This window comes from Pristiophorus japonicus, chromosome 14, assembly GCF_044704955.1.
Source record: "Pristiophorus japonicus isolate sPriJap1 chromosome 14, sPriJap1.hap1, whole genome shotgun sequence".
NCBI classification, from domain to species: domain Eukaryota; kingdom Metazoa; phylum Chordata; class Chondrichthyes; family Pristiophoridae; genus Pristiophorus; species Pristiophorus japonicus.
Window position 1 is genome coordinate 120,269,943 of NC_091990.1, and position 23,643 is coordinate 120,293,585.

Below are 23,643 nucleotides of genomic sequence, written 5' to 3' on the forward strand. Positions count from 1 at the left end.
AACATTGAAGAAAGAGACTGTGAACTGAAGAATACAGGGTGTGATAGGGTTATTGAACAGGAGACGGGAATCAAACAGCACAGGGTGTAATAGGGTTATTGATCAGGAGACGGGAAGCAAAGAGCACAGGGTGTAATAGGGTTATTGATCAGGAGATGGGAATCAAAATACAGTGTTATAGGGTTATTATAAAGCAGCGGCAGTGGTGAAAGGATAAAGAGTGGCCCGAGAGCGGACCTGACTTAAAGCAGCAGTGCGGCTCAGTTTCATAAACAACAAAAAAAATCAAAGAGTGATGTCGCAGGAGAGCAGTTCGGTGACTGGTTGGTAAGTATTACACCTTTTCTTTGTTTGTTCTCCAAGTTAGGGAAGGGGGTTAAATTAAGAGTTGAGAAACTGTAACTTGCTAGTACCTATTAAATTCATAACTTAAGCTAAATAAAATAATCAAACAATAAAACTAAAATATCAATTGAATAAAAGCTTTAGTTAATTAATTAATAAATAAAACTAGGAGGGCAGGTGGTGTGTAATAACTGCAGCATGTGGAGAGCATTGCAATCCCAAGCAACCACATCTGTAGTAAGTGTCTGCAACTTGAGGAACTTCAGCTTAGAGTTGTTGAGCTGGAGTACGAGCGTAGACATTACGATGCGTCAGGGAGGTGGAGAGTTACATGGACTCATTGTTCCAGGTGGCAGTCACACCCTATAGGTTAAGCAGTACTTTAGAGTTAGTCAATGGTCAGGGACAGGAGGGTGTGACTATGAGTCAGGCAGGTATGGGGACTCAGGATGTAGTGAAGGAGGAACCTCAGCCTTTGACCTTGTCCAAGGTACTTGCTGCCTGTATGGATGTGAACAAGGACTGTAGGGAGGATGGGCAAACTGACCCCGCACCATGGTATAGAGGGCCACCCAAGTGGGGGGAGAAAGAAGGAATGTGGTAGTGGTAGGGGACAGTATAGTCAGCGGGATAGATACTGTTCTTTGCAGCCACGAAAGAGAGTCCCGAAGGCTGTTCTGCCTGCCTGGTGCCAGGGTTAAGGATACCTTCTCGCGGCTGGAAAAGAACTTGGAATGGGAGGGGGAGAATCCAGTTGTCGTGGTCCATGTCAGAACCAATGACATAGGTAGAACTAAGAATGAGGTTCTGCTGAGGGAATTTGAGGATCTAGGGTCTAAATTAAAAGCAGAACCTCAAGGGTAATAATCTTTGGATTACTACCTGTGCCTCATGCAAATTGGCATAGAGTGAATCAGATCAGAGAGTTAAATGCGTGGCTAAAAGAGTGGTGTAGGAAGAAGGGATTACAATTCATGGGGCACTGGCACCAGTACTGGGGAAAGAGGGAGCTGTTTCGCGGGGATGGGCTCCACTTAAATTGGGCTGGGATCAGCATCCTGGCAAATCAAATAACTAGGGCTGTAGATAGGGCTTTAAACTAAAAAAAGGGAGGGCAGGAGTCAGATGAAGGGAAATTTAGAAATCTAAAGAGAAAGGTCAAGGCAATAGAGCAGTGTAGAGATTTGGGTAAAAATAAGCAGAGTGTGACAGGAAGGGACAGATGGCTAGATTTTACACTTTTGTGCAGATCGTCCAAAAATGGGCGTTATTTCCAGCGTGGGCGATAAAAATGGGTTTTCAAATCTCCGGCTTGTCGCCCATTCTCAAAGCCCCTAGACTCCATTTTTGAAATTGGGCGTTACCATGAGCGATATGAAATGGGCGGTAGCGTTAAATCTCTCTGACCTTCTGCCGTAAAGTGTCACTGTCCTTAGAAACAGCATGGCAACGCTCGTTTCCCGCGATTCAGCAGGTCAAGGGTCATCATGACATGTACAGGAGAGGAGACAGAGAGAGAGGGAGCTGAGAGGGACTGAAAGCGTATGTGGCTGTGGTGTGTGCTTGTTTGGCTGTTGTGGGAGGCACGAGGGAGATCCACCAGCAGCAAAAAGCCTACTAAGTACCAAGAACATAGTTGGCACCAAGTTTTTGTCCAGCAAATAATATATAACATGGAAGGGATGGAGAAGGCCCTGGAGCTGGTAGCCAAGGTGCCGCACCCTCATTGCCAACCACACGTGTGAGCTAGGAGCAACATCTTCCTTCTGGCTCGGAGCACGTTCCCACCTCAGGACCATCCTCTCCCATATCTGTCCATGCAGCGGTTCAGCTGTCATCCACCCCCCCCCCACCCCCGAATGAAACATTGCTTGAGGAGCTCCTCGGCCAGACGGCTTGGAGTCAGGAGGGGAAGGGGTAGAGATGGGGAGGAGAAACGGGGGGAGGGGGGGGGGTGGTGCGGCGGCGGGAAGGGCTGGCTTGTACAGAAATACTGTTGATTTCAGACAAATGTTTGGTTTAAATGATTTTTATTTAACAAAACCTTGTTGCGCATTGGCTCAGCTAGCTGCACCATTACACGTGGTGATTCCTTAACATCAAAGTGTATAATCACACTTAACTTCAATCAACTTAAACTTTAACTGCCACCAAGGTAATGCCCACCATTGATGTATGACCTGCACACCCAGCAGTGTGTCAGCCTTGTAAATACCACCAATGTTCTTTCAGGCAAAGCGCTCATTTATGAGCTCCTGAAGTAAGAGTCTTGCAGCTATCATGCCACCACGGGCCTGTTCATGCAGTCTACAGGGGGGTGGGGGCATGGCTTCAGCGTCAGCCTGATTGTCTGAGCTGGTGTCAGCGTCCACCTCCTCGTCTTCCTCTTCCTCTCTCTGGTGAGGTGAACTGTCAGACTCATCAGGCAATTCTTGTCCCCACCTGATAGCCAAATTATGCAGCATGGAGCACACGACCACAAATTGAGCTACCTGCTTAGGGTGGTATTGGAGGTCGCCTCCTGAGTGGTCCAGATATCAAAAGCGCTGCTTAAGCACTCAAATGGTTTTCTCCACGATATTGCGAGTGGCTCTGTGGCTCTCATTGTATCGTCTCTCGGCTTCGGTGAGGGTGTCAGGTAGGGGGGTCATCAGCCAGGTGGCGAGGCCATATCCTTTGTCACCAAGCATCCAGCATTGACCTTGTGGCTGATTGTTAAACAAGTCAGATACAGTGCTCTCATGCAGGATGTGAGCATCATGGATGCTGCCTGGAATTGTAGCAATCACTGCTATAATAATTTGCTGGTGGTCAACAATGAGTTACACATTCAGGGAGTGGAATCCCTTGCAGTTCCTGAAAACTTCTGCATCCTGAAAAGGTGCCCATATTGCGATGTGCATACAGTCTATTGCTCCCTGCACCTTGGGGAAGTTAGCAATTCAGTAGAATCCTAGAGCCCTCACAGGCTGAACCTTCCTGGCCATAGGGAAGCTGATAAAGTCCCTCCTGTGTGCGTACAGGGCTTCAGTGACCTGTCTAATGCAATAATGTGTGTCATGCTGAGACAGACCGCAAATGTCGCCAGCTGAGGCCTGAAAAGTACCCGAGGCATAGAACGACAGTGCCGCGGTGACTTTGACCTCGATGGACAGTGCAGTACTGATGGTGCTGGCAGGCTGCAGATCTCGCCTTATGAGCTGGCATACCTCGGTGCTAACCTCTTTGTGGAAGCGCAGCCTCCGAAGGCAGATGGTGTAGGGCAAGTTGAGGTAAGACTGCTTCTCCCTGTACTTGCGGGGGGTGTAACGTCTGATCCTCCTAATCAGTCTGGCACGTCTTACATTAGGCACATAATGCTGTGGAGCGTACCTTCTGGCTAACGAACAGAAAACAGAGAATAGGGATAAATGGTTCATTCTCGGTTGGCAATCAGTAACTAGTGGGGTGCCGCAGGGAACAGTGCTGGGACCCCAACTATTTACAATCTATAGTTACGACTTGGAGGAAGGGACTGAGTGTGCCATAGCCAAGTTGGCCGACGACACAACAATGAGAGGAAAAGCAATGTGTGAGGAGGACACAAAAAATCTGCAAAAGGACATAGTCAGACTCAGTCAGTGGGCAAAAATTTGGCAGATGGAGTATAATGTTGGAAAGTGTGAGGTCATGCACTTTGGCAGAAAAAAAATCAAAGAGCAAGTTATTATTTAAATGGAGAAAGATTGCAAAGTGCTGCAGTACAGCAGGACCTGGGGGTACTTGTGCATGAAACACAAAAGGTTAGTATGCATAGTTGCATATAGTTAGCAAGTGGTCAGGAAGGCCAATGGAATCTTGGCCTTTATTGCAAAGGGGATGGAGTATAAAAGCAGGGAAGTCTTGCTACAGTTGTACAAGGTATTGGGGAAGCCACACCTGGAATACTGTGTGCAGTTTTGGTTTCCATATTTACGAAAGGATATACTTGCTTTGGAGGCAGTTCAGAGAAGGTGCACAAGGTTGATTGCAGAGATGAGGGGGTTGATTTATGAGGAAAGGTTGAGTAGGTTGAGCCTCATTGGAATTCAAAAGAATGAGAGGTGATCTTATCGAAACGTATAAGATTGAGGGGTCTTGACAAGCTGGATGCAGAGAGGATGTTTCCACTGAGGAGAAATTTCTTCTCTCAGAGGATTGTGGATCTGTGGAATTCACTGCCTCAGAGAGCTGTGGAAGGTGGGACATTGAATAAATTTAAGACAGAAATAGACAGTTTCTTAAACGATAAGGGAATAAGGGGTTATGGAGAGCGGGCAGGGAAGTGGACCTGAGTCCATGATCGGATCAATCATGATCGTATTAAATGGTGGAGCAGGCTCGGGGGCTGTAAGGCCTTCTCCAGCTCCTAGTTCTTATGTTCTTATGGTCTTATGTTTTGCTATCTCGAGTCTGCTGCATGTAATTGGTCATCAAGAGAGGGTGAGAAAGGACAGGCCCCATTCCAATAGCAATCTGTTTTCCACCGATTGGTCACAAAGAATGAATGTCCTGACGAAGACACCTATTCAATTCCAATCGTTCACAGTACGATAAAGATGTTTGGAAAGATGTTCACATCACCTCCAAAGACCTCCAGAGTACATCCGAACTCCCCCGAGATTGAAGCAGAGCAGCCTTTTAAATGATGCGACATGTGATTGAGAACATGGCGTCCATAACGCTGTGATTCGTTCAGAACAGTTCCACTTTTTCCTGGCGGTGTTTTGGGCGAGCGATATTGTGGGCGAGATGTGTGCGAGGTAGTGAAAGTGACGCTGGGCGACCTCATGACCTTTAGTTTCGGCAAATATGATCTTTACAACAAAAAACAGTGGCCGGTCGATATTATTGAATCTCAGCGTTAATTACGTGCGGAAGGTAATGCTGGGCGATATGGGCGTTGGTTTCACCCATTCTGAAATTCCGCCCAAAAAAGTGGGCGGGTGATATTATTTTCCCTGGCATTACACACATGGGGAAAGTAACGCTCAGCGCTAAGTGTCTGAAAAATGGGCATCAGTTTCCATTTTGTGGCTAAATGGGCGATATCTGACCGTTATATGTCATTTCAGCGTTAAAATGGATGTTAAGTGGGCATGCAAAATAAGTGGAAAATCTAGCCCAGAGAGTTTAATGGTAGCAGTGCAGCAGAGAATCAGGTCAAAGCAGGGATAATGGTAAAAAAATTTAATTAAAGGCTCTTTATCTGAATGCACAAAGCATTCGTTACAAGACAAAATAATGGCACAAATAGAGATAAATGGGGTTGATCTAATAGCCATTACAGAGACATGGTTGCAAGGTGACCAAGGTTGGGAACGAAGGGCCTGAAATCGGTGAAACTCAAGGCCCGCCCGGTGCCGCCCAAAGGGCCGCCGATGTCCACTAAGAGACCGGGCGGTACTTTGCCAGGAAGATTCCTCTAAAAGAGGTGGCAGTACCACCCGACGTCAAGATAACTGCTTCTGCCGTCAATCTGGGCGGCAGCGGGCGGGAGCTCTCAATTTCGGCAGCAAATATGCTTCCCGCCCAAGTGCCGCCGAGTATGTAGTCAGGCCCAGGGAGGGTGGAGGAGCTGAAAATAAAAACCATTACCAAAAAGAAATAAACACCGGAACGCCTTCAGGGGACCACATCAAGGTAAGTCGCTGTAAAAAAAAATGTAAAAATATGTTCACTAACCTTTTTTTTCCGTTCTTTGTACTTACCATTGGGGTTAGACCTGCCTCCACGCAGTGGTCCTTCCCCCTGCGCCGACTCCTGCCCGCACCAATCTGGCAGCTCTGTGGGTGGGAGATCACTTACGCTACTTGGCCGTCAGCAGCTGTCAGCGGGCGGTTCCCAGTAGTACTCCCCCCCGCCCTCTCCAGCCCAAGTGGAAACTGGCACAGAGGGGAGACCGAAGGCAAAACTTGGCAGTAGTCGGTGGCAGTGGGCGGTACGGCCACCAATATCGGGGCCATAATGTTCCAGGGTCCTTTATGTTTCAAAAGGACAGACAGATTGGAAGAGGTTTGAGGCGGGGGGGGAGGGGGTGTGGCGGGGAGGTAGCTCTGATAATAAAGGACGACATAAGGACAGTAGAGAGAAAGGATCTTGGTTCGGAAGATTAGGAAGTAGAATCAGAATGGGTGGAGATATGGAATAACAAGGGGCAGAAAACACTGATGGGAGTAATATATAGGCCCCCTAATAGTAACTGTACCATTGGACAGAATATTAATCAAGAACTAGTAGGAGCTTTTAACAAAGGTAATGCAATAATCGTGGGCGACTTTAGTCTTCATAAAGACTAGACAAATCAAATTGGCAAAAGTAATGTGGAGGACGAGTTCATGGAATGCATTCAGAACAGTTTCTTAGAACATGTCATGGAACCAATCAAGGAACAGGCTATTTTAGATCTTGTATTGTGTAATGAGAAAGGTTAATTAGCAATCTCATAGTAAAGGATCCTCTGGTGCAGAGTGATCATAATATGATAGAATATCACATTAAGCTTGACAGTGACTTGCCTAAGTCTAAAACTAGAGTCTTAAACTTTAATAAATCCAATTACAAAGGTATGAGGGGCGAGTTAGCTAAGGTAGCTTGAAAAAATAGATTAAAAGGTATGGCAGTAGATAAGCAGTGGCTAGCATTAAAAAAATATTTCATAATTCTCAACAAAGATACATTCCATTGAGCAACAAAAACTCCACCCATGGCGAACTAAAGGAGTTAAAAATAGCATTAGATTGAAAGAAGAGGCTTATAATGTTGCGAAGAATGCTGTGTAAGCCTAAGGATTGGAAGAGTTTCAGATACCAGCAAAGGATGACCAAAAAATTGCTAAAAAGGGAAAAAATAGAATATGAGAGAAAACTGGCAAGAAATACAAAAACAGATTGTAAGAGCTTCGATAAGTATATAAAAAGGAAGAGAGTAGCAAAAGTAAACTTTGGTCCCTTAGAGTTTGACACAGGAGAAATTATTATGGGTAATAAGGAAATAGCAGAAACGTTAAACAAATATTTTGTATCCGACTTCACAGTAGAAGACACAAAAAGCATAATAAAAATGGTGGGAACCAAGGGTCTAATAAGGGTGAGGAACTTAATGTAATTAATATAAATAGAGAAAAAGTACTAGAGAAACTAATGGGACTAAAAGCAAACAAATCCTCTGGACCTGATGGACTATATCCTAGCGTTCTAAAAGAGGTGGCTGCAGAGATCGTGGATGCATTGGTTTTGATCTTCCAAAATTCCTTAGATTCTAGAACGGACCCAGTGGATTGGAAGATAGCAAATGTAACACCGCTATTCAAGAAAGGAGGGAGAGAGAAAACAGGGAACTACAGGCTAGCTATCCTAACATCAGTTACCGGGAAAATAGTGGAATCCATTGTTAAGGAAGTGGTATCAGGGTACTTAGAAAATCATCACATAATTAGGCAGAGTCAACATGGTTTTATGAAAGGGAAATTGTGCTTGACAAATTTATTAGAGTTTTTTGAGGATGTAACTAGCAGGTAAAAGGGAACCAGTGGATGTAGTATATTTGGATTTCCAAAAGGTATTCGATAAGGTGCCACATAAAAGGTTATTGCACAAGATAAGGACTCATGGGGTTGGGAGTAATGCATTAGCATGGATAGAGAATTGGTTAACAGACAGGAAACAGAGAGTAGGGATAAACGGATCTTTTCCAGGTTGGCAGGCTGTAACTAGTGGGGTGCTTGGACCTCAGCTATTTACAATCTATATTAATGACCTAGATGAAGGGACCGAGTGTAATGTATCCAAATTTGCTGACGATACAAAGCTAGGTGGGACAGTAAGCTGTGAGGATAACACAAAGCGTCTGCAAAGGGCTATAGATAGACTGAGTGAGTGGGCAGTAAGGTGATAGATGGAGTATAATGTTGGGAAATTTGAGGTTATTCATTTTGGTAGAAAGAATAGAAAAACAGAATATTTTTTAAATGGTGAGAAACTTTTAAATGTTGGTGTTCAGAGAGATTTGAGTGTCCTTGTGCAAGAAACACAGGTACAGCAAGCAATAAGGAAGGCAAATGGCATGTTGTCCTTTATTGCAAGGGGGTTGGAGTATAAGGATGTCTTGCTACAATTGTACAGGGCCTTGGTGAGACCACACCTGGAGTACTGTGCACAGTTTCAATCTCCTTATCAAGGAAGGATATACTTGCCTTGGAGGCAGTGCAACGAAGGTTCACTAGATTGATTTCTGGGATGAGAGGGTTGTCCTATGATGAGAGATTGTGTAGAAAGGACCTATACCCTCTGGGGTTTAAAAGAAGGACGCGCTTATTTGTACTACAAAAATGGCCAACAGGCTTCACCCCTTATTTCTGATTGTTTCCCTTAGAAGATAAGCCACATCCTGAAGTTTCACAGGAATGTGTCACTGGATCCGCCAATCCCAAAGTCTCACTGACTTTGCAAATTGTAACTCGATCCACGTTGACTTCCTGAAGCGACAGAGGACAGAGCTCCCCAGAAGACAGCAAGGGCTGGCCAAAGTGCCTTACCCCAGTCCAAGTGTATGCCTCCCTCAGCCAAAGTGCCCTACTCCAGTCCAAGTACATGCGTCCCCCAGCCAAAGTGCCTTACCCCAGTCCAAGTGTATGCCTCCCCCAGCCAAAGTGCCCAACCCCAGTCCAAGTACATGCCTCCCCCAGCCGAAGTGCCTTACCCCAGTCCAAGTTCATGTCTCACCCAGCCAAAGTGCCCAACCCCAGTCCAAATACATGCCTCCCCCAGCCGAAATGCCTTACCTCAGTCCAAGTTCATGTCTCACCCAGCCGAAGTGCCTTACCCAAGTGCAAGTGCATTCTCGCCGCCCCCTCCCCATAGATGGGGCAGGCATTGTGTATGGATTAACAGGTTTATTGGGTATGAAGTGAATAGTGACATTGTCGTGAGTTCTGGATATCATACACTCCAACGATGTCCCTTGTAGGAGTGAAAGAATGTGATCCGTCTTTCCTGAGTTCCCTCCGATCCCCCCCCTGCCCCGTGTCTCTCTCCCACCACCCCCCCACTCAGCCTCTCTCTCCCACCAGCCTCTCTCTCTCCCACCAGCCTCTCACTCTCCCCCCAGCCTTTCTCACTCTCTCCCCAGCCTCTCTCTCTCCTCAGCCTCTCTCTCTCCCCCCCAGCCTCTCTCTCTCTCCCCCCAGCCTTTCTCATTCTCTCCCCAGTCTCTCTCCCCACAACCCCCCCAGCCTCTCTCACTCTCTCCCTAGCCTCTCTCTCTCCCCCCACCCCCAGCCTCTCTCTCTCCCCCTCCCCCAGTCTTTATCACTCTCCCCCCAGCCTCTCTCACTCTCCTTCCAGCCTCTCTCACTCTCCGCCCCCCCAGCTTCTCTCTCTGCCCCCCAGCCTCTCTCTCTTCCCCCCAGCCTCTCTCTCTCTCCCAGTCTCTCTCTCTCTACCCCTCCCCCCAGCCTCTCTCACTCTTCCCCCAGCCTCTCTCACTCTCCTCCCAGCCTCTCACTCTCCTCCCAGCCTCTCACTCTCCTCCCAGCCTCTCTCACTCTCCCGCATCCCCCCAGTCTCTCTCTCTCCTTCAGCCTCTCTCACTCGTGGCCCTAAGGCCCTCCTACTCCCAACCCCAGCACCCTGGCCGCTCGCCACCGCTCTCCCCCCGCCGCCACTTGGGACTCGCGGTTCACGGGAGGCTCAGGGCCTAGTTGGCCGGAGAAGCAGGCTCGTAGAGGAGCAGTAGCCCATTGGGCGCAGGCCGGCCCGGGGGGGGGGGGAGGGGGGAAGGGCGGGGCGGGCGGAGAGAGAGTTGGAGCCTCAGGTCCTGCTTTTGGTACCACGTGGATGGGATGATGCGACTGGGAGAGGGGCAGAGTTTGACAGGGGGCGGGGCTTGTCGTCTGTCGGTCAAAAAAGTGCAACACGGGCAGAGGTGGGGTGGTGGGGGGAGGGGCGGCGGGGGGCTGGACAGACGACTGTCTGTCAAAAAAAGTGCAGTACAAATAGTTAGTCCCTTCGAAGAATGAGAGGTGATCTAATAGAAACATACAAGATTCTGAAGGGGATTGACAGGGTAGATGCTGAGAGGGTGTTTCCCCTGGCTGGAGTGGCTAGAACTAGGGGGCACAGTCTCAGGATAAGAGGTAGGCCATTTAAAACCGAGATGAGGAGGAATTTCTTCACTCAGAGAGTTGTGAATCTTTGGAATTCTCTGCCCCAGAGGGCTGTGGATGCTGAGTCTCTGAATATATTCAAGGCTGAGATCGATAGATTTTTGGACTCTCGGGGAATCAAGGGATATGGAGATCGGGCGGGAAAGTGAAGTTGAGGTCGATGATCAGCCATCGAATGGCGGACCAGGCTCGAGGGACCATGTGGTCTACTCCTACACCTCGTTCTTATGTTCTTATGTAGGAGACTGGACTCAAAGAATATAGGGTATAATTGAGCTATTGAACATGGTGTAATTTGGCTACAGCATCTAAATTGGATGACTGTTCCGACTAAAACTGTTCAAAGTCTACAACGCATCTAAATTCTATTCCAACTGGAACAGTTGTAAGCGGGGAAAAAAACTAATTAGTACTTTTCTATCTGATTGTGTCCTGGCCCGGGGCCATTCCCTCCGATTTTATGTTATTCTCACATTTAATTTTAAAATCAAGCAGCTGTGTGCAGATGAACTAAATGAGACAGTGTGATAAGTTTAAGGAGCTGCTACTTAAATCTTTAATGTGAAATTAATGAAGGCAGTAGGAATGGCTTAGTTTCGTGGCAGAACCGATATGAGGTCGCCTTGCTGAAATTCTGCTGAAAATGGTTTCAAAGCTCCCACCTTTGCATATTTATCAGGTTATTATATTTGCAAATTGAGGCTGCGGGATCTGAATTTGAGAATTAGTATTCAGTTTAAAAAAAATAATTCCTGGAAATAAAAAGCTGGTACAGGTTGAACCTCCTTTCTCCAGAACCCTTGGGACCTGGCCTGTTCTGGATAAGGGACTTTTCCGGATGAGGGGTGGTCACGTTAAATTGGATGGTGCAAGTGCTGAGCAAGGGGATATTGAGGCTGACTGGCTTGGGGCTGGGAGTGCGGCAGAGAGATCATAGTGGGGGTGGGGGTGGGGTGGGGAGTCAGGCCAGCGATTGTGGGAGTCGTCAGCGAGGAAGGACTTCAATTTGTCCATGCCGGAGCTTTGGGCATGCGCCACCCGGTGGCTGGGAACAGTTCTGGACGAGGGTGGTTCCGGATAAGGGAGTTCTGGATAAGGGAGGTTCAACCTATATCAGTTAAAGTGGCCGCAAAGTTGTCGGATTGCCGTAAAACCCACAGGATCACTTTTATGGCAGGGAACCTGCCGTCCTCGAGGGTGAATTGAGGGATATGGGCATCGGGCAGGAAAAGTGGAGCTGAGATCGAAGTTCAGCTATGATTTTATTGAATGGCGGAGCAGGCTCGAGGGGTCGTGTGGCCTACTCCTGCTCCTATTTCTTATATTCTTATGTCCTTACTCATTCTGAAATGTACACGACTCCAGTCCCACACCAAATGTTGTTGATCCTTAACTTCCCTCTGAAGTGGCCTCGCAAGCCACTCAGCCATACCAAAACAACCACAAATAATACCAGACGTACTGCAGTGGTTCGGGCAGGTGGCCCATCGCCATCTTCTCGGGGCAGCTAGGGATGGGCAGTGAATGCCGGCCTTGCCAGCAACGCACTGATCTTGGGTCGCCAACCCTGGTTGGATGTACTCCTGGAGATTTTATCACATAACCTCCTGCCCCCATGCCCCCGCCACTGCTTACCTCACGCATCCATCCTCACAGGTCATCGCATTCCTGTGCCAATTGGAAAGCCAACAAATTTCATTACACAATTGTATAATTTTTGACTCTCGGTCAAACAATCTTTATTCTCCATTCCGAATAATTTTATAACTAAGAAACAAAAGTATTCAAAGTAAATGTTTTTTTTTATAATGCCCCTATGATTTTCGCCACTTCACCCTTTCGTTTCTCTCTGCAGAGTGGAGTTATCACCGGTTGCCTGCCCTGCGTGGGCATATAAGATCCATTGGCACTATTTCTCAGGTGAGTTCTCCCTGGATTCCTGGCCAAAAACTATCCCTCTACCGACATCACTAAAGCAGTTTATCCGCAAATTATCTCATCGTTGTTTGTGGGAGCTTGCTGTGCGCACAATGGCTGCCGTGTTTCCCGACATTACGACAGTGACTACATTTCAAAAAATGCTTCATTGGCGGTTGTAATGTATTTGCTTCATGGGTTCTTTGCTTAAGAATTCATAGCAACACATTGCTATTAAGAACTAAGTGGTTTATTAGCAAAAGGTTTAACAGTCACACTACACATTACCAATTCATCCACCACGCTCACAACCACCTGCCTCATCCTGGATCCCCTGAACCCAACTAGCTGGGGTTTTATTGAGTCTTGTGAATGTCACGTGACTGGCTAAGCCACTCCTAACTCAACAGCTCTGCAAACCTGTGAGCATCCTCACAGGGGCATACATTGCAACGGTAAAATGCTTTGGGATGTTCTGAGGTTGTGAATGTTGCTGTATAAATCTCCCTTCCCTTCCCTTACTTATTTCCTTCCTTGTCTTCCCTTTCTTCTCTTCCTTTTCTTTTCCAGGTGAATTAGCTGGTTGAGAAACAAACACAGGAAATGATGCACCATGAGCCTGTAGCCCTGAGTAATGTGACTGCCCAGTGGGAGAGGAACAGGATAGAAGGTATTGGGGTCGAACAGAGAGAGGGACCAAGGAGTGAACTTCTGTTCCACACCTCATCGAGACAGGCTTATCAGCAGCACTAATGGAAACGTATGAGGAGATTGTCTGCCTGCACTCTCTATTGAGGAATGGAGCATGGCATTGAAAGAAAATACGCAACAAAGGGCCAACTTTAACCTTGCCTGCCCGTTGGATTGTCGTAAAAAAACCAACAGGTCCACCTTCATCCCATAGGGTACAATGCCGGTTTTACAGCCCCGTCCAATTTTACTCACCATCGAAGTCAACCAAGAGTGACATTGGGCGGGTGCAAAAACCCTCCGTTCCACCCGATCCCGTGGATTTCCCGCCTGACGAATTAGAAGAAAGAAGAAAGAAATATTCCATTTATATAGTGCCTTTCATGACCACTGGACGTCTCAAAACACTTTACAACCAATGAAGAACTTTTGGAGTGTAGTCACGGTTGTAATGTGGGAAATGCGGCAGCCAATTTGCGCACAAGCAAGCTCCCACAAACAGCAATGTGATAATGACCAGATAATCTGTTTTTTTTGTTATGTTGATTGAGGGGTAAATATTGGCCAAGACACTGGGGATAACTCCCCTGCTCTTCTTCAAAATAGTACCATGGGATCTTTTACGTCACCTGAGAAAGACGGCACCACCAACACTCCCTCAGCACTGCACTGGAGTGTCAGCCTAGGTTTTTGTGCTCAAGTCCGTGAAGTGGGCTTTGAACCCATGACCTTCTGACTCAGAGGCGAGAGCGCTACCCACTAAGCCATGGCAGTTAATATTTCAGCAAAATATGCAGTTTTGCACTCGATAAAAGACAATAACAGTGATCAGCAATCCATACTTCACTAGCCTCCACTGACCAAAACTGGCCATAAATTTCCATTGCAATGACCGCTGAATACTCCTGAAATGTTTTTTTTGGGAAGGGTTTAGTTTGAGAATCACCTTACTATAGATTTGTAAACAGGAATTTAAAATGCCACGGCCCTTCCAATAATCAACAAAGAAAAGATTTAATTCAAAGGAGCTGTTAAATTTTAATGACCATTAATGATAACGTCTCCAACAGAGTATATCGTGTAATTGCAAATTGGCAGTACAAAGCTATTAAAATTCATCATGGGATTATCAAGATGCAGAATACGGCAGATAGAAATTCAAATGGTAGCAAATAAAGTGGAACATCACAATGGTTTCTGAGACTATTGGGGCAGATTTTGCTGGAGTGGGGCATCTCATGGCGTTCCCCATCAATTAGACTTGTGTGTGCATGTTTAACGTTTTTTACCTTGTATGTTGCTGGAGGTGCGAGCAGACAAAGGCACAATGAGGGGCAATGGGGCATCAGGGACCTTGGTGAATGGCGGGGATCAGGGCTGTCTCCTTAACCCATGAGATTAAAGGCTTGAGAAATAAAGAGGTACGATTGAGAAGGAAGGTGAATTCAATGTCAAATCAGATACAGAAAGAGAAATAAAGGGAGGGAAAGAAAGATTGGATGAAGAGAGAGAGTGAGAGAAAAAAAAGAGACTGCAAGGAAAAGTAAGAAAAACACATAAAATTCAAAATTTGGTATTTTAAAATCACCCAGAACAATTCACAACACGAAGGAATGGGATTCCACACTTCTAATTGTTTACTTTCTGCGACAGAGAGATTGATTGGCAGTCATTAACAATTATCATGTCATTAAAAGGGTACTTAAGCTATTAATTACTAGACTTAACTTTAACAAGTTTAACGGACAATTAATTCCACAACCTTCTGACTCAGAGACGAGAGTGCTACCCACTAAGCCACAGCTGACACGAGAGCAGACGAGTTAGCATCATTGCTACTAATTGGCAGTAGGAAACATCATCAGACGTGAGGGCTGATCATGGGTGAGTGGAAGACACTGACTTAAAGATCAATGAGGAATGGGGGTGCTTTGAGAGTGGGACTTAGACCTGGATGGGATAGGTGTGGCAGTGTCTTGACCATATTGGAGTTTATTGAGGGTGAAGAATGAAAGGCCAGCAAGAAGACCGTTAAAGAAGTTGGGCCAGAATTTCATCTCTTCTGCTTTCCATTATGCCTGTGGGATTTTTCTGCATCGAAGCACTGACCAGACTCGATCAGCGCTGTTGGGCAGTCCACATTGTCCGCATGCCCGACACAACACTCCCAAAGCAAGTGCTCTACTTGAAACTCCTACACGCAAGCGAGCCCCAGCTAGGCAGAGGAAACATTTCAAGTACATCCTCAAAGCCCCTTTGATAAAGTGCAACATCCCTATCGACACCTGGGAGTCCCTGGCCAAAGACTGCCCTAAGTGGAGGAAGAGCATCCGGGAGGGCGCTGAGCACCTCGAGTCTCGTCGCCGAGAGCATGCAGAAAACAAGCACAGGCAGCGGAAGGAGCGTGCGGCAAACCAGACTCCCCACCCACCCTTTCCTTCAACCACTGTCTGTCCCACCTGTGACAGAGACTGTAATTCCCATATTGGACGGTACAGTTACCTAAGAATTCACTTTTAGAGTGGAAGCAAGTTTTCCCCAATTTCGATGGGATTTTTCTGCCACATTTTCCAAAGAAGAGGAATATCTGCTATCAAATCCCGAAGTAATGTAGGCACCTATTAGGATTTCTGCAGCAGAAGGGTTTTTAGTAAGGTTGGAGGCGGGGCAAGGTTGGGGATGTGGAAGCAAGTGATCTCAGTGACCTAAGAAGATCTCGATGGGGTTGAAAGCTCAGCTCAGGGTCGAACACTGACTTATTTGCCACCTGGTAGCTAAGATATATAATGCTGAGTTAGAGTATCATAGCCCGTCAACTACAGTTTCATCAAACAGTATTTACCTTTATCACAAAGCCCACAAGTAAGTAAGACAGTATTGAATGAGCCCATCAACTCCCCGGAAAATCAATACAATAGTATATTAATTGTAAAAGCCATTGGGAAAAGGAAGAGACTGGTCAGGAAGAGGCAGTTTTTCCAGCTTAGTATTTCAAAGGCTTTTGAAAGTTAACAATAAATAATCGCATTTGTTTTCCTCTTTTCTTTCTGTTTCTCAGTTAGGAAACCCTGGGGTAGAATATAAAACACACACAGGACCATGAAACCTACATCAGCAGCAGCTTTTGTTGATATTGATTTGCAAAAATTCCTGTAGCGTTAAGTCAAACTTTATCTCTTCCTGTCATGCTGTGGCCTTTCCTAGGGGACCTGACTGTGTTTCTCACAGAAATGAGGATGATTTCCTGTCAAGCATTATCTTTCACTTGCTTATTGTACAAGGGTTTTGAGCAATGGTGTCTTGAGACTCTGTCCCTTGCCAGATGGCATTTTACGTAGGGAGCTGCTAAATATGACAAGGACTTTAAAGTGTCCACCCTTTCAATGTGTTACAAAAGCAGTTTATTAACTTCAGCAAGAACAGTTTATCCTAAAATGCTGTTTTGTTTTCCTTTCTCAGATGATTGAAGAGAGTTTGGACCGTTCTGTGAATTCTGGCTGCGATCACTAACAGTGCTGTGCCAATCTCAAGATGGTTCTTACATCCCATTTTTGTCGGGCTTAATTTAGAGTCCAATAAATAACAAGTATCAGACTCAAAAACACCGATGTGCTTGTTTCTAAAGCAATCGTATCAAAAACAAAAGTAAGTGCCGATTGCTGATATCCACACGCAAAGCAGAAGGGCTGTGATAGCTCCATAGAATCAATCCAAAGCCCACTTGGTTCTAAAATCCAGAGGTAAACAATATTGGGCAGGCAATATTGGCAGAAAATTGTGGCCTCTCTGAGTGTGTATGAAGTGTAGCACGGACCCAGCGAGGCCTCGCAAAAGCCGGTTCACGGGGCGCGATGCACATACGCCAAACACCGGCTTTTCTGATCTGTCAAAATTTCTTCCGACAGATTCTAATTAAACTGAGGACAAACCGGTTATATCATTCATAGAATCACAGAATGAAACAGTACATCGTGCCAGTGCCGGCTCTTTGATAGAACTATCCAATTAGTCCCACTTTCCCCATAGCCCTGTAGATTTTTTCCCTTCAACTATTTATCCAATTTCCTTTCGAAAGTTATTATCGAATCTGCTTCCACCGCCCTTTAAGCCAGTGCATTCCAGATCACAACAATTGGCTGTGAAAAAATTAAACTCTCCTCTGGTTCTTTTGCCAATTATCTTAAATCTGTGTGCTCTGGTTACCGACGCTTCTGCCACTGGAAACGATTTCTCCTTATTTGATCTATCAAAACCCTTCATGATTTTGATCACCTCTTAACCTTCTCCGCTCTAAGGAGAGCTTCTCCAGTCTCTCTATGTAACTGAAGTACCTCTTCCCCTGTTACCAGCTTCTCCAGTCAATTCACATAACTGAAGTCCCTCATCCCCTGGTACCTTTTAAAATGTAAGACTTTATTTTTGAGGAGCGGAGGTCGGGACGGGTGAGGTCTGGAGGTCAGCACCGGCAAGGTCCGAAGGTCAGGACCAGCAAGGTCCGGAGATCGGAAGAAACATAGAAATATAGAAAATAGGTGCAGGAGTAGGCCATTCGGCCCTTCGAGCCTGCACCACCATTCAATAAGATCATGGCTGATCATTCACCTCAGTACCCCTTTCCTGCTTTCTCTCCATACCCCTTGATCCCTTTAGCTGTAAGGGCCATATCTAGCTCCCTCTTGAATATATCCAATGAATTGGCATCAACAACTCTCTGCGGTAGGGAATTCCACAGGTTAACAACTCTCTGAGTGAAGAAGTTTCTCCTCATCTCAGTCCTAAATGGCTTACCCCTTATCCTTAGACTGTGTCCTCTGGTTCTGGACTTCCCTAACATCGGGAACATTCTTCCTGCATCTAACCTGTCCAGTCCCGTCAGAATTTTATATGTTTCTATGAGATCCCTTCTCATCCTTCTAAACTCCAGTGAATACAGGCCCAGTCGATCCAGTCTCTCCTCATATGTCAGTCCTGCCATCCCGGGAATCAGTCTGGTGAACCTTCGCAGAGAGGAGAGGATGGACGAGGCATGGAGGAGTGGAGAGGTCAGAGCCCAGAGGTGGAGCAGCGTGGATAAGACCAAGGGAAGGCGCAGCACGGGCCAATAGCGAGGCTGTGAGGTCGTGAGGCTCACATTGTGTACCATGAATTCCACGTAGAGAGAGGTCCTATGGAAAGGAGGAAGGAGGACAGTGGGAGTATGTTTGAGTTTGTGTGTATGTATTGGCACATGCGGCGGAGCCTGGTCTCCAGTTGTCTTGGATCCCCTTTGCCACTGGACCAAGATTTTGCTCCATCAAGCCCGTGCAATGGCCACCCCACGTTAAAAGAATTCACGCACAGGCAACTTCCACCATTTAAAATGAGTTCATCAGTCAGCTGAGTACTCATTTTTAGTGTGGAAGCAAGTCATCCTCGACCCCGAGGGACTGCCTATGATGATGATGATGTTTGTACAGTACTTTGTAAATTGTGATATTCACAGGTAGAACTGGTAACAATTATAGCGCAATTTGAGGAGCTGTTGGGGTTGAAATCACCGAGGATGTTAGTGTTAAAAGTGAATCAGTCGCCCGTTTAACACTCCGCCCAATTTTCTTTTCCATTGGCTTTAACTTTAATAGAAAACGGGAGAAAACTTTATTACATAGAGGGTCATGAGGCTGTTGAATGCACCACCAAAGTAGAAAAGACTTCTATCGGCGTATTAACAGTAAATGGCAGTCAGAGGAGCGGTTAGATGCATCCTAGGTTGCTGAGGGAGGTAAGAGTGGAGGTAACGGGTTCTTATGAAAGGTTATCGACTTGAAACATTAACTCTGTTTCTCTCCACAGATGCTGCCTGACCTGCTGAGTAATTCCAGTATTTTCTGTTTTTTTGGTGGTGATAGCGGAGGCTCTGGCCATAATATGTCAATCCTCCTTGGATGTGGGGAGTCTAGGACTCGGGAACATTGTCTAAAAATTAGAGCCAGCCCTTTCAGGGGTGAAATTAGGCAGTACCTCTACACACCTGGGCCAGAATCTTCCCAGCGCTGCGAGTGTGGGTTTGGAGTCGGACCTGCTGTCAAAATGGCCCTGATTGACAGTGGGGCGGGATCCCGCTATGGACCTGCCTCCGTGTGAGTTTCTGACCTATCAGATCTGTGTGCGGGCTGCAGATCCGACAGCAAGTGGCGGGACAGGTAATTAACATTATTAAAAGGTACTTAAATCCTAGTTATGAGGCTTAAAAGCAGGCACTTACAATTTTGCCAGCCTTTTGATGGGTTTGCCGTGCCTCGGAGAACACGCCAGGTAAGTGGAGTTGGGTTCTCAGTGACTCTCTATTGATTTGGCTAGTTGACACCTGCGGAAGTGGTATAAAAGCTACCATTTCACAGCTGTTCATTTTCCCATGTCAGAAGCCGAGGCCTTCAGGTTTTGGAAGAGACTTTTGAGCTGTATGCAGTTTGGAAGTGTTTGCAGTGAACTGTATTCTCTGTCACCTCCTTGGAGCAACCTCTCTCACCATTGACAGATCGCTTCTGTCATCTCAACCTCACCTGCCATCTATTTCAGCAGCATCGGTGCAGTTGAAAAAATCTCACCTTGGTCCTCAGAATCCCACTATGATCAGCCCCAACACCAACATCACTAAACACACCAGCATTACCACCAACAACACCAACCTTCTCGGCAATCACCTAATGCTGCACAGTACACAAGGCATCAGCACCCGACCCCATTACTGCCTGAGAGGCCAGTGATGGCCTCACCATGGCCACATTTATTTCACTTCACACTGTATTTCACAGCACCATAAAGCAACCTTGCAATGTCCAACCCATTCCTTTCACACATGATCATTGTGGGGGGTATCCTTGTGTCTCACCATTCACTACAACTCACTAAGCCACTTCTAAAGGTGCACACAAATCTGTCAAAGAAAGCAAAATGCTGAAAATAAAGATTTCAATATTTGACAAACACATCAACTATACATGAATATTGGCTAAAGGACCCAAGTGCCTATCCTTGTGTGTTGATAGTTGGTGTGATTGGATAAGGATGAGGGTGAGTGTGAGGGGTGACTAGTGAAATGGGGAACTGATAATGTAGACAGGGAGCGAGAGAAAGGGATGAGTGAGGTGCAAGGTAAGTTGGTGTGAGTAAAGATGTGCAGGGGTAGAGTACGGAAGGCAGAGTGATGGGGGTGTGATGAATGGCACAGCAGGATGAGGTTGAGTGTTAACATAGTAAAACGTCCCAAGGTGCTTCACAGGAATGTTTATCAAACAGAATTTGACACCGAGCCACAGAAGGAGATATTTGGGCAGATTGCTCAAAGAGGTAGGTTTTAAGGAGCGTCTTAAAGGAGGAGAGCGAGGTAGAGAGGCAGAGAGGTTTAGGGAGGGACTTCTAGAGCTTCGGGCCGAGGCAGCTGGAGTCATGGCTGCCAATGGTGGAGTGATTAAAATGGGGGATGCTCAAGTGACCAGAATTGGAGGAGAGCAAAGATCTCTGAGGGTTGTAGGGCTGGAGAAGGTTACAGAGATAGGGCACTCATTTTGTTAAGTCAATCTACTTAGAATATTACTGATTATATTAATGATTTATCACAACATTAGAAGTGCATGTTGAAAACAATCAGTGCTAAATAATTCAGAAGTTTTGATGTGCCATCACCCGTATGAACGTTTATCATCACTTGTGTATGTTTTGAGTAGAAAATGTCAACAACAACTTGTATTTATATAGCGCCTTTAACATAGTGATGCATCACAAGGTGCTTTGCAGGAGAATTATGAGGTAAGAAATGACACCGAGCTGCACAAAGAGAAATTAGGGCAGGTAACCAAAAGCTTGGTCAAATAGGTAGGTTTTAAGGAGCATCTTGAAGGAGGAAAGAGAGGCAGAGAGGCGGAGAGGTTTAGGGAGGGAATTCCAGAGATTGGGGCCTAGGCAACAGAAGGCACAGCCACCAGTGGTTGAGTGATTATAATCAGGGATGCTCAAGAGGGCAGAATTAGAGGAGCGCAGACATCTCAGAGGGTAATGGGGCTGGAGGAGGTTACAGAGATAGGGAAGGATTTGAAAACAAGGATGAGAATTTTTAAATCGAGGTGTTGCTTAACCAGGAGCCAATGTAGGTCAGCGAGCACAGAGGTGATGGGTGAGTCTATAGGGCATGCAGCATAATGTTAGGACAGGCGACCAAATGCTTGGTCAAAGAGATAGATTTTCAGGAACGTTTCAAAGGAGGAGAGAGAGGCGGAGAGGTTTAGGAAGGGAATTTCAGAGTTTAGGGCCTAGGTAGCTGGAAGCACGGCGGCCAATGGTGGGGCAATTAAAATGGGGGATGCGCAAGAGACCAGAATTCTTTTTATCAAATAAATGTATACAATATTAAACAGTTCCAGGAGAAAGGAATCAATATATGAATATACTTATCCATGTTATCTTATAAATGCCTCCAACAAGTTCCCCCGACCTGAGCCTTGACTTGGTTTTTGCTTTTTTTATTGAATCTCCCTGGTTTTCTGAGCCTTGGCAAGCTTTCTGGTTTGTGCCAATGTGATCTCCATCTCCTGCTCAAACTTTGAGGAGAATTGTCTCATAATAATTGATTTAGTCAGCCCGATAGTAATGCTGCATCTTTTATTCCTCGTGAGGCATTTCTGCATCCTAATAATTCATTGTAAGTGGGAATATTGCTGACAACACCTGTCAGAAACTGAGTATCACTGTGACTTTGGTTTTATCATGCAATTTTCTTCATAAAATCATAGAATCGCAGAAATGTACAGCTCAGCAGGAGGCCATTTGGCCCATCGTGTCCACGCCGGCCGACACAGAGCTATCCAACCTAATCCCACTTTCCAGCTCTAGGTCCGTAGCCCTGTAGGTTACGGTACTTCAAGTGCACATCCAAGTACTTTTTACATGCTATGAGGGTTTCTGCCTCTATCACACTTTCAGGCTGTGAGTAAAAATTTATCTTCATATAGTGTCAGAAACTGCTTTCAGTACTTCACTGGCTGTAAAGTGCTTTGGGACATTCGGTGATCATGAAAGGCGCTATATAAATGCAAGTCTTTCTTTCATTTTAAGCTGGGTATTGTTTTCCTTGGAGGAGGAGGCTAAGAGGAGAGTTGATAGAGGTGTTTAAAATCATAAAGCGTTTCGATGGTGTAAATAAAGAGAGAAATTGTTTCCAATGGCATGAAGGGTCGATAACCAGAGGGGACAGATTTAAGGCAATTGGCAAAAGAACCAGAGGCGACATGAGGAAAAACCATTTTACGCAACGAGTGGTTAGGATTGGGACTGCATTGCCTGATAGGATGGTGGATACAGATTCAATAATAGCCTTCAGAAGGGAATTGGATAAATACTTGATGGAGAAGAAATTGCAGGGATCTGGGGAAAGAGTGAGGCAGTGGTCCTAACTGGATTGCTCGTCGAAAGAGCCAGTGCAGACTCGCTGGGCCGAATGGGCTCCTTCTGTGCAGTACTATTCTATGATTCTAACCCACTAATGACCATTCTTTAACCATTAATGCCATTTCTTTAGGGTTACCCCAATCATTAAACAAAGTTACGGCAGTAGATCAGGAGAATCCCAATGGAAATTCCAATTGTACAAGTTTAGGATGATTCCTGAGCGGTTTCTGACACCAAGGCTGGAATCTCAGCAGCCCTGCATGTGCGGGTTTGAAGGCGGACCTTCTGTCAAAATGACCGTGATTGATAGCAGGGCGGGATCCCGCTCTGAACCCGCCTCCTTGTCCGTTCCAAAGTGCAGGGTCTGGCTGCGGTTCACAGACCCGACTCCAAGCTGTGGGCCAGCCAATTAATATCATTAAGAGGTACTTTAAAGGTATTTAAAAATCATTTTACCAGGTACTTACCATTCTTCCAAGTTTTTAATGAGGTTCTCACCCTCAGGGAACACGTCAGGTAAGTGTGTCGGGCACTCAATGATTATCCATTGATTTGACTAGCTGACAGCTGCAGAAGTGGTATAAAAGCTACCATTTCACAGCTGTTCACTTTCCAGTGTCAGAAGCTGAAGCCTTCGGGATTTGGAAGACACTTTTGAGTTGAATTGAATGCAAGTTGGAAGTGTTTGCAGTGAATTCTCCATCCACTGTCACCTCCTTGGAGCAACCTTTCTCACCACTGACAGATCGCTTCTGTCATCTCAACTTCAACTGCCATCTATTCCATCAACGTCGGTGCCCTTGAACAAATCCCACCTTGGTCCTCAGAATCCCATCACGATCAACCCCAACACCAACATCTCCAGGCACACCAGCATCACCAACTCCACCACCCTTCTCCGCAATTACCAGATGCTCCATAGGACACAGGGCATCAGTGTTGTGTATAGAGAAAGAGTCAGACTGAACACTGTGAGCTCAAAGTAAAGTGTGACCGTAGTCTTTTATTGTAGGTCTCCAGAGTGCCTCCCCAACTTGTGAAGCCTCTTTAAATACCTGTGCTCCCAAGGGATTATGGGATCCCCC

General features: G+C 46.1%; 1 long non-coding RNA gene across 1 annotated transcript in view; it reads left to right on the forward strand.

The window, feature by feature from the left end:
- LOC139279478 (uncharacterized) overlaps positions 1-13,561 on the forward strand; it is a 131,611-nt gene extending 118,050 nt beyond the window's left edge. Inside the window, exons 2-3 of the long non-coding RNA XR_011596482.1 lie at positions 12,384-12,448; positions 13,016-13,561. This is a non-coding gene — a long non-coding RNA (uncharacterized lncRNA). The remainder of the gene's footprint in view (positions 1-12,383; positions 12,449-13,015) is intronic.
- The last annotated feature ends 10,082 nt before the right edge of the window (positions 13,562-23,643 follow it).